Below are 12,449 nucleotides of genomic sequence, written 5' to 3' on the forward strand. Positions count from 1 at the left end.
CAAAGATTTTAAGATCGAACACCACAATTCTTCTCCTTACAGACCAAAGATGAATGGTGCTGTAGAGGCGGCAAACAAGAACATTAAGAAGATTGTGTAAAAGATGATTGTGACGTACAAGGATTGACATGGGTATCGTACCTCAGTGCATACGTCAATCGGGGCAACTCCGTTTTCACTTGTGTACGACATGGAAGCAGTCTTGCCAGTAGAAGTTGAAATCCCTTCTTTGAGGGTGATGATGGATGTAAAACTTGACGAGGCTGAGTGGGTTCAAGCCGGGTTTGATGAGTTAAATTTAATTGAGGAAAAGCGATTAGCAGCTGTGCGTCATGGACAACCATATCAGAGAAGGGTGAAGAAGGCCTTTGATCAGAAAGTGCGTCCTCGAAGCTATCAGATAGGTGACTTAGTTTTGAAGAGGATCCTTCCTCCCGGTACAGATAACAGGAGCAAGTGGACTCCGAATTAAGAAGGTCCATATGTTGTTAAAAAGGTCTTTTCTGGTGGAGCTTTGTTGCTTACAACTATGGATGGTGAAGATTTTTCGTCTCCTGTAAATTCAGATGTAGTCAAAAAATACTTCGCATAAACTGACCCGCTGGACAAAAAAAAGAAAGTCCAGGCAAAAAAGGGCATCCCGGCGAACCAAGAGGAAAAGAAAAGAAAAAGGTTCGGGCAAAAGTTAGGGATAAAGAATAAAAAAAAAAAGATGTACACCCGGTAAGTCGAAAACCTGCAAAGGCGGCTTAGGCAAAAATGGGTATCCCGGTGGATTGAAAACCCGAAAAGGGCGATCCAGGCAAAAGTTAGGGATTAAGCGAATGACTGCGCTTTGAGTAGTTCTGAATCTCATCCCGTGTCAATGACTGGAAACTTTTGAAGGATAGGAAACAGTCCAATCACTCTTCTCAGAAAGAAAAGAATTTGGGGGAAATTGAAGATCTATGAGTCCTAACGGAATTGGAAAATAGTGGAATGCCGTGTTCACATTGCCAATAGGATAGTTTATTTTTCTCTTTTGGCGCAATTACCTCTTCCTAGGAATTGCTTCCTGATGTATTTGCCTTTATAGGCCAGTTTCAATCAATAAAAGTCGTTATTCAGTCAAATTGCTCCCTTGTTTTTTATTTTTACCGTTTTGTTTGCAAAAACGTCCGAATTTTTGATAAACATTGCATCTAAAAACATGAAGGCTAGACAATGACGTGCGGAAAGATAAAACATCTGAAAATCATTTTGAATGCTGAGTACACTTGAGTATATTTTGTCCATACGATCCCCTGGGGCATGTATGTCTTGCCGTTCCGCAGGTTACTATCATGGCTGAAGCAGATGAGCCAAAGTTTATTCGAAAGAAGACCCTGTTGTTTCAACACTTTTCGGTCGTGTAAGAAGTTGGGTCGCCTAAGTCGAGTTCAGAATTTGTGTCCCTAGCATGGTCGAGAGGTTGGTGTTTTTCCAACAAGTGACTCCCCAGTTGAGTTGGTTTCTCTACCGTTCCGAGAATGTCAGATCAGTAAGTATCCTCAGCAGAATTGTTATATATCCCCAGCGGAGTTGACAGTGCCAGACTGTATCTTCCCAGCAGAAGCGGCTGCTCCTCAGAGTTCGATGCCAGATCGATGATCTCGACGCCAGATCCATGGTCTCTTTCCTTGAAGCAGAATCTCGGTACCGTATCGGTGGTTGCTTCCCCTGCTGAGTCGTCTCTCTCGCAGATTATGGTTGCCGGAACCACTGTCTCTTTCCTCAACAGCAAGCTTCCAGTGCCATTCTCTCCCCAGTCAGAGTCTCGGTATTGTGTTATTGCCTGAACACCGCATGGCCGGTCATTTCCCCACAGAGTTCATTTTACTGTGTATCTCCAACAGCATTGTCTGGGTCAAGAAGAGTGTAATCATTCCCCCGGCAGGAGTTCTTTCCTTGGCTTGGCATCCTCCCCAGCAGAGTTCCTTGCCTCGGTTTGGCGTTATTTCTAACCTAGCATTTCGCATCCCTGCATGTCGAATCATATCGCATTGCATCCTCTCAAATCGCGTAGCATTTCCATTCAGTATGGAACATTACGCCATAAAAAACACAAACATATGCATACATGCATTAAACCAGATTGGATCTTATCCCCAGCAGAGACGGATCATTTTCCAACATCAGCATAACACATTTGCAGCAGTTGCCCTTGGCAACATTTGGAATTGATAATCCCAGTGAGATTTATTTTCTCACCAGTCTGTGAAAGGAAAGCTTGATTCTCTCCCGATTTAGTCACTAGTAACTGTCTGCCTTATTTCGACACATGAATGTCATCCTTGCGATACCGGTAAGTGTCGTGTTGATCCCCGTAAATGTCTGTGCTCTTCTTTGATGTCGGTGAACATCATCTTTCGATGTCGGTAAACGTCGGATTCCAATCGTTGGCATCAGTAAATGGCATGTCTCTCATGATGTCAAAAAGAAAATCATTATGTCAACACCCGTGTGTGTCCTTTCCTTTTTGGTGTCAGTAAACATCATTGTTCGATGTCGGTAAACATCAGCCGCTTGTTAACCATCGGTAAATGGTTTTGTCGTTCAAGATCCCCCAGCGTCTTCGCTGTCCGTAAATATCGAGTATTTCATTTTCGCCATCGGTAAATGGTTTCGTTTCATAAGTGTATTCTTTCCTTAGTGTCGGTAAACATCGAGTTTCTCCCCAGTCATCGGTAAATGTCTGGTCTTGTTTCATTTATAACCATCTTTGTTCGATGTCGGTAAACATCGAGTTTCTCCCCAGTCATCGGTAAATGTCTGGTCTTGTTTCACTTATAAATATCTTGTTCGATGTCGGTAAACATCGAGTTTCTCCCCAGTCATCGGTAAATGTCTGGTCTCGTTTCACTTGTAAACATCTTTTTCTCCCCAGCGAAGCCGCCATCGGTAAATGGCCTCGCTTTCTTTGATATCGGTAAATATCAATTTTGTTTTGAAGCCGCCATCGGTAAATGGCCTCGCTTTCTTTGATATCGGTAAATATCAATTTTGTTTTGAAGCCGCCATCGGTAAATGGCCTCGCTTTCTTGGATATCGATAAATATCAATTTTATTTTGAAGCCGCCATCGGTAAATGGCCTCGCTTTCTTTGATATCGGTAAATATCAATTTTGTTTCGAAGCCGCCATCGGTAAATGGCCTCGCTTTCTTTGATATCGGTAAATATCAACTTTGTTTTGAAGCCGCCATCGGTAAATGGCCTCACTTTCTTTGATATCGGTAAATATCAACTTTGTTTCGAAGCCGCCATCGGTAAATGGCCTCGCTTTCTTTGATATCGGTAAATATCAATTTTATTTTGAAGCCGCCATCGGTAAATGGCCTCGCTTTCTTTGATATCGGTAAATATCAGTTTTGTTTTGAAGCCGCCATCGGTAAATGGCCTCGCTTTCTTTGATATCGGTAAATATCAGTTTTGTTTTGAAGCCGCCATCGGTAAATGGCCCCGCTTTCCTTAATTCGTCACCCACAGAGTGCAAATTCTCTGGTTCTTTTGGTATCAATCCCTATTTACCTTGAAAGTCTGATAGTCGCTGCTTTCATCCGTTCAGGTTCACAGTTGATTGAATAGGGGCAGCTGTAGCACCTCAAATTTGCCCCCCCCCCTCATTCATGCATTCATTTTTAGGCCATTTAACATTTCATATTGCATTTTATCATGTCAATTAGAATTAGCTCCAAGAAGCCTGAATATCATCCAAGACACTTTGTGGGTTTTATCTGGGTGATCAATCAACACAAGGGAATGACTTGGGTTACTTCCAACATGAGGTCTATTCATCATTCAAAGCATTAATCTTAAAGGAACAAAGGTCCAAGACACAGGTTACCAAGTTTGGAAAAGCAGAGCCTGAGCTGTCATGTTCGCTAGGCGAGCAGCATGGTTCGCTAAGCGAACTGAACTGTCATGCTCGCTAAGCGAGCAGATCCTTCGCTAGGCGAAGCTCAAGCTATTTCAGAAAATAACAGAAAGTCTTGGGCTTGAGTTGCTCTCATCTGAGCCCACAAAGCCACGAAATTAGGCTATATATACTAGGAGAACCAGACCTGAAAAGACCTGAGCTAACCTGATCTGAAACCTAACCTAACAAAGCCAGAGAAAAAGTTAACAGAGTTCAGAGCAACCTCCGGACACTGAAGGGAACTCATCTGCAAAGACCCTATTCCCTCTCATATAAACCCTGAGAGTGTTTTGTAAACCCAACGGTGCAATTCAATTTCCTTCGATCTCTCCCATCAGGTTTGCCCTATTTTCATTACTTTAGGATTTGGAGTTGCTGAAATCGTACTGTTCTCAAAGAAAAATCCAGAATCCGCATGCGTTCGCTAGCATCTTCGCTAGGAGAACATGTAGTGAAGCTTCGCTAAGCCTTCGCTAGGCGAAGCAGTAGCAAGCGTGACAATAGCTGTTTTGTTTTTATTTGCTCTCTAATTTGCCTTATGTTTTATTATGCCATGTTGTCTTCCTAACTTGTTTGCTGAGTTGTTGTGAGGGCTCACATGACTCTTGACGAGATAGCTTGCTTGGTATTCCACTTTATTTGTGGGATGCCACTTGGAGGTTTATTCCGATTACCTGTGCTAACTTGCCTTCTTTGGTGGTATCAGCTTGAGAGATCTCTGGGTTTCTTGTCTCCTTAGTTGCTGTTATTTCGTATTTTTATCCGTGGGGTAGATCTCTTGATCCCTTTATCTCTTCCACATTTTATCGCTTTCTTAACTGGAAGCCCTCGATAGGAGGCAATGTTTTCTTTTGTTTGTTTACTTTTGTGTCTAAAGACCTCCATGAGGAGGCAATTGACAGATAAAAGGGATCAGTAGTCAATCCCCCGTTATTCAGTGCGTCGTTCTTTAAGATCACACTACGTGTCGAAGCTTCAGAACAAAAGCCCAAGATCTTTTGTCCGGTCGGTCAGTGGAGAGGGTTCCACCTTTCTGAATCCCCACTTTTTTGTCATGAGCTCACCCTGCCTAGGGTTAAGAGCTATGAGGTTTTTCCCTCATTACCCTTTTGATCTGATCACCCTGACGTTCAATGTCAGTGGTTAAGAGCCCATTTGATTACCTTTCCATGGCTTGTTTGTCGAGGTTGATATGACCCCTCTTGACTAAAGCCCTACCCATGTGTGTTTGAGCCCCTTGTCGGCAGGTTTACTTTATGATACATGTTTTGTGTGGTGTGATCGTCTTCCCATAGGATTGCTAGGCTTCGTATAGTCTCTTGTTTGCATGTCAAGTAAGGTAGCACTGTTCCTTCGTCTAGGACTTCCTTTTTTTGCATGAGCATTCCTAAAACGCAAACAAACTCATTGTTTTTTCTTCTCCTAAGAACACGTTAACTCCTTCTACTACAGGCGAGTAAGTTTCCAAAGGTCGAGCATCCGGTAGATTGTGTAGTAACGTCGCTCGCCCAAAACCCTTAATCCCTAGTTAGCCGAACTACGGCTTGCTCTGATTCTCATTCCAGATGAGATACGTAGGCATAAGACGCGATGTCTTAGCGAGCACACTCCTCTTTAACCCATAGGTAGCCGAGCTACGAAGACTCTGATTCTCATATTCATATGAGATACGTATGCAGTGGATGCGACATCCGTGCAAGTCATTTTCTCTTGACCCCTTTTTTAGTAAATAGTACATTAGATAAACCCACACCCTTTAGACAAGAACAACAAGAGTGGATCCCGTAGAGTACTACGGATGCGCAGGGGTGCTAATACCTTCCCTTCGCATAATCGACTCCCGAACCCAAGATTTGGTTGCGAGACCTTGTCTTTTCCTTTCCTTTTTCAAGGTTTACTTCGAGCGTCTCCTTCCCCTCCTTTGGGATAAATAACGCACGGTGGCGACTCTTCTGTCATTCTTTTTCGCCGGTTGTTTTTTCGCATTCTTTTTTAGGTTGCGACACTTTGAATCAATTATCATCATAGTGAGAAATATGTTGAATAACTTGATGTAATAAGGATGAGTCTAAAATATATCTCAAACAAAATTTTCCATCCTCACACACTCTACACACTCTTTACCTAGATACATAATGATCATCATCCAAGAACTTCAACAACTGTTGCATTTCAGTTTTTCGGTTGTGAATATTGTATACTTGCTTAATATTTGACACGCTTCCAACTCTTTTCCTTTTTAAAGTGGATAATGTTTTTTGGTCTGAACCATGTTAAATGTCATTTCAGAAACAAGTTTATTGTCTTCAGAACTCGAGCAACATACACTCAGATGATTGGTTAACTTGTGACATAAAACATTGTTATGTACACCAAAACTCATATTAAATATCCATGTATTATTCGCCTTGGATACCCGTGCAAATTAAAAGTCCATCCATATTTCCTCGATCTAGTGTCATTGTTTTTCTACTTATGGGTAGGTTACTTATAGTTGGCACTTCTTACACATTTCATCATAACAAATGCATGTCTTCTATTAGAACCAGAATATGACCTCCCAATAACAATATTTAACCCTAATTTGATAGCCTCTATGCGGACCCAATGAATTATATGTTCACGTATAGAAAACTCTTGTTTATTGGTAAATAAGTCCAACATTAAACTAGATATCACTCCGTTTAACATCCTTAGATGCAATAGATTTGGTGATGATATTAGGGTGCACCATAACCACAACCAATAAACTAGAAGACAACTTAAACTCATCATTAAAAAAATCTGGATTTCAATTTCAAGAATATTAGTAAAAGAACTTAGATTTCAAAATCAGGACGCAACATTCATATTTCAGACAACTAAACAAAATCTTATCATCAATGATCTTTGGAACACATGTACATGACATTAAATTGCAACTTCTTTTGAGCCTTTTGGTGTCAAAATACTGTAGAATATTGCTTGCAAGTAAAAATCTTTAATAAGAATGGAAGAAGATTTTGGTAGGGTTTTTTTTCTGTTAAGAGTTTTTGATAATTCAAGTGTTGTAACCGGTTAAAACGAGGGTGTAACATGTTACAGCTGGGAACAAATCACTTATGTGTTGAAGAAGCTAAAGATTCATCATGGGCGCAACCCATTAACGTAACTGGTTACCACTGAATGGATTTATTTGTTGTATCAGTTGTACTCGGTTACATGTTTAGTCTAACCAGTTACAAGTTTAGTGTAACCGATTACAGGTGCGAGAATCATATTTTTTCAGTTATTTTATTATGTAATTTGTATCCCAATCACTTGTATTAATACCTTAGAGATATCTTGTTATTATCAATGAAACATAGAAAATTCTTACCCTTAATCAATTTCTCTCTCTCAATTCCTCTTTCCCTCTTCATACTCTAATTTCTCCATTATTTTTATTACCAACCTTAATGCGAAGAATTACGACAAATGATGCAAACAAATGAAAGTGTTGTTTGGCTACAAAGATGTTCTTGAAGTGATCAAGAATGAGGTTAATCCTCTTGTTGTATGTGCAATAGATGTATAGTGAGCAACACATAAGGAAGAGAAGAAGAAATATTTCAAGGCATTGTTTTTAATCCATCAATGTGTGATGGTGATAACTTTAAGAAAGTTGATGATTGCGAATCATCAAAGCAAGCTTGGAAAATCTTAGAGAAGGTTTACGCATGGGCTGAAAAGGAGAAGGTGGTGAGGTTACACACTCAAAAGCATCAATTAGAATTGATTCAAGTGGAAAAAAGGAGACGATCAATGATTTCATAATAAGAATCACTCAATTAGTGAATCAAGTAAAGGAATATAGAGAAACAATCACAGAGCAGCATGTTGTCACAAAAATCTTGTGTTCTTTAATGCTAATATTTAACAATATGGTTGTAGAGATTGAGGAATCGAAGGATCTCGCGATGATTAGAAAAGAGGAGTTGCAAAGCTCTCTCGAGGCTCTTGAGAAAAGGATGGAGGATAGAAACAATGATAAGGCAAAGGCGGAGATTGCTTTGCAAGCTCGCTTCAACGAGAAGGACAAAGATCGAAAGGAAAAAGGTCCATGGAGAGTAAAGGGAATTTTCATAATTTTGGTGGAAGAGAGTCCTAAATTTCCAAGAATTAGACTTGTCAAAGGGAAGAGAGCAAATGCAACAAAAATGGTGGTCATGGCAACTTTAGAGGTGAAAGGAAGAGTTTTGACAAAAGCAAGATGCAATGCTTTAAGTGTCAAAGGTTTGATCATTTTGTAAGAGAGTGTAATGAAAACAAGAAGAAGTCTCAAGGAGATGAATCCAAGGTTGTAAGAAAAAAGTTTGATGAGGAGAATACACTCTTGGTCATGATCATAAAATATTAATGCAGTAGAAGCAGGTTGCGGGAGAGCAACAACAACAATTTTGAAAATGATGCAGAAACATGATGTAACCACTTATGTAAAAGTTATAACCGGTTATAGGCAGAAGAAAATGTCATGATGAGTATACAAGGTTCAGTTTAATACATCAAGGTATGGTATTTGGACTATGGTTTCTCTTCTCTTATGATGGGAGGAAAAATTGGTTTGTTAAAAGCAATTGTGCCATGAAGAACAAAGTGAAGTTCGCAGATGACACCATTCTAGTAACCGATGGGATCAATGATGTTTTGATCATGAGAAGGGATGGTGGATATTCATTGATCAAATATGTATTTTACATTCCAGGAATCAAATGTAACCTTCTAAGTATTAGCCAATTTCTTGAGAAGGGTTACAAGATTCACATGGAAAACAAGGGGTTGCGCGTTATGTATGCAAACATGGTTTTAGTCCTTACAGTTCCTATGGCTGCCAATAGAACCTTCAAGGTTGAGTTGAAGGTTATGGAGCATATATGTCTTGCTACAGTGGCAAGTCGAGATGAATAGATACAAAACTATCGTCTTAAGCATCTCAATGTCCGAGATCTCAAAGACTTGCAAAATAATGGAATGGTAATGAGGTTTCCATTGATCAGCATACCAGATGAAATTTGTGAAGAATGTGTGCAAGCGAAGCAATATAAGGGTAAATTCAGCAAGGATGTAGGTTGTAGAACCAAGGATCAACTTGAGATGGTGTATTCGGATGTGTGTGGACTGATGCAAGTCGATTCCATTGGTGGCAATAAATATTTTGTCACATTCATAGATGATCATAGTAGAAAACTATGGACATGCCTAATCAAGAGAAATTATGGGGTATTTGAAGTGTTTAAGAAGTTCAAGTCCATGGTTTAGCGACAAAACGGTCACAAGGTCAAAGTGCTCAAAATGGATAGTAGAGGTGAATATGTATAAAAAAACTCTAAGAGGTTTTATGATCAAGAAAGGATTGTACATGAGGTTGTACCACCTTATACACCACAGAAAAATAGTGTTGCCGAAAGGAAGAATTGATCATTCATGAAACGATGAAAAACATGTTAAAGGGAAAGAACTTGTCGAAAGAGTTATGGGGAGAAGCGATATCTACAATTGCCTATTTGTTAAATATGGGTCCAACAAAGAAGCTTGAGAAGGTAAAGCTGGAGGAAACATGGTCGGGATTCAAACTGAAACTGAATCTGATTGTGATTTATCCATTTTGCACTTATGGACGAATCTAAACTCGTTAAAACGAAATAGACTTTAAGTGATCCAAAATAGATTTGTGCTATGAAGGAGGAGCTTGAATCTATTAAGAGGAACAATACTTGGGAGTTGGTTGATCTACCTGACGAAAATAAGCCAATTGGTGTGAGATGGTTGTTCAAAGTGAAGGAAAATATCAAGGGTGAAATAGTCAAGCATAAGGCTCGATTAGTTGCAAAGGGATTCTTACAAAGAGAAAGAATAGACTTTAAAGAGGTATTTCCACTGGTTTCTAGGATTGGAACCATTATGCTAGTTGTTGGTATTGCAAATAACAACAATTGACCCATCTATCAAATGGATAATAAATCATGTTTTTGAACAAACCACTTGAAGAAGAGGTTTGTGTAGAACAACCCTTTGGTTTTTCTTGTGAGAAACTAAGAGGTAAAGTTTACAAGTTGAAAAAAAGCATTGTATGGTTTGAAGAAAGCTCCAAAAGCTTGAAACAAAAGGATATATGGTTTCCTAAAGGAGCTTGGCTTCAAGAAGTGTGTATTCGAGCATGGCGTGAATGTGAAGACGCATACAAATGAATGAGTGATTATCCTTTGTCTACATGTAGACGACTTGTTGATAACAGGCAACAATAAAAAATGAATTTCTAAGTTCAAGAGTGAACTTATGAAAGAATTTGAGATGACCAACTTTGATATCATGACATACTTCCTTGGCATTGAGCTCCACAAGTCCAAAATGGGATTGCTCATGCACCAAAGAAGGTATGCGCACTAATATGGATATCACCCATCACAACGGTTGGAAATGGGAAACCACCACACCGATCCAACCGTTGTGAGGTAAGGTGTGATTGTATGTATGATGTTTTCCACCACAGATGTGCGACCGTGATTGTATCCACGTAGCGCGCTACCTACTACAAGAGTTACTTTAAACATCCGTTGTGATATCCTTTAATACAACATATTTAACAACAATTGTGCTAAACAATCGTTGTGATATATAAGCCTGAGTTTATTATAAATTATGTTGAATGCTTATTTCGCCAATGCTCACTAAAGATATAACCTTTCAATTTGCACTAGAACATTATAATATAACAAATTAAGTTATATTAGAAGTACATGTTCACGTTAAATGCTAGACATGAGTTCTTCAACACCTTATCTGTATTTTGTTCTTTGACAATAAGAACTTGGTTTAATGATCCTAGTTCTTCAACCTCCCCTGTCTTCACCTCTAGTTCTTTTTACAAAATATTATTTACTTTGCAAATAATTTTAGAGGTAAAGAGAGAGACGGTTGAAGACCTACAATCATTAAACCAAGTTCTAACTATCAAAGAACAACATGCAGTTAATGGTGTAAAGAGTTCTTATCAAGAATTAAACATGTACTTGTTTTCTAATACAACTTTATCTAGCATATCATAATTTGCTAATGCAGTTTGAAAAGTTATATATTCGGTAAGGGATTGAAAAAATACTCAAACCAGATAATATATAATGAATTCATCTTTTAAACAAACATTAACAACAACATTCATCAACAATAAACCTTAAACAACAAATACAACATATCAAGTCATAGAATGCTTCAGAAACGTACCATACATAATGGCGTGTCCACAATGAAATAAGGATGAAGGTAAAGTTAGAGAAGCAATTTTAACATCCATATCGACAAGTTTGCAACGCTAACTTTAGCTTCGTCCTCTTTATTGAAACAAACATCCCTGCCTACAAGTCAAAACAAGAAAAAAATTCATATATCATGAAACAAGCTATTGAAACAGATTTTGGAAAAAAACTATAGAGAAAACGAACCTGTAAAGACCCTTTAGTTAAGATTTGATGTCACGGTTTCATTTTGGGGTTTCCGTATGAGAGAGACGAGTGACAAAGTTGTTAGGGTTTTGTTTAGAGAGAGACGAGTGAAATAGTTGTTAGAGTTTTGTTTTGAGCGAGAGGATTGTTATATACTGAAGCGAGAGATAATTTCACTTATATATAAATAAGTATCACCTTTCATCACAGTTGGTACTAAAAATCATGGTGATATACATTGCCAATCACATTTTTATCATGATAAGTGGTTAATTGTTGGTGCTGAGATTCGAACCATTTCATTTCGTGTATCTTTCACTAATGATGCTTCATTTGACCGTTGTGACACGTCCTTTAGTAAATACAAAAAAGAAAGCGCCCAAAAATAAACTATTACCACGGTTAACATTATGACAATTATAAAATTGGTGTTACGGAAGATCTATTTTATAGTGTTATCATTATTTCGAATGAATTGATGCTACATTTGTCCAAGAGCGAGGATGAGTAAGATGTTGATCCAACTCAGTATAGAAGGCTGATTGGATCGTTGCGTTATTTGTGCAATACGCGACCGGGAGATGGACATTCCAAGCCCTCTATATATTCTTCTTATTTGAATTTAAGAAAACCACTTGATCCATAAAATGCCATTCGAGTAATATAGGGGGAAATGAAACTTGTATACTAGATTCACTAATTTGTGTTCCACCATAATAGGGGTGACATTTTAAAGAAATTGCATAACGAGCACATTCTTAAGAAATAGATCACTAGTGGCAGTACTGGTCACACACATGGTGGTAATTATAATAATTCAAGACAAACAATCTACAAGTCAACTAAATCCCCTTTCAAAGATTTTATCCTATACTATACACATTACTTTAATTGTCAACAAATTACACCCTTTACGACTGCCATGCACACGAACAACATGAGATGAGATGAGACTCAATCGTCACGACCAAATAATAAACTAATCATTTTTTTTAATTACTAATCCATTTCTCTTTCATCGCATCACCTCTATAAATACATTTGTTGAACCCTCTCT

The sequence above is a fragment of the Lathyrus oleraceus genome, chromosome 4 (genome assembly GCF_024323335.1).
Source record: "Lathyrus oleraceus cultivar Zhongwan6 chromosome 4, CAAS_Psat_ZW6_1.0, whole genome shotgun sequence".
NCBI classification, from domain to species: Eukaryota; Viridiplantae; Streptophyta; class Magnoliopsida; order Fabales; family Fabaceae; genus Lathyrus; species Lathyrus oleraceus.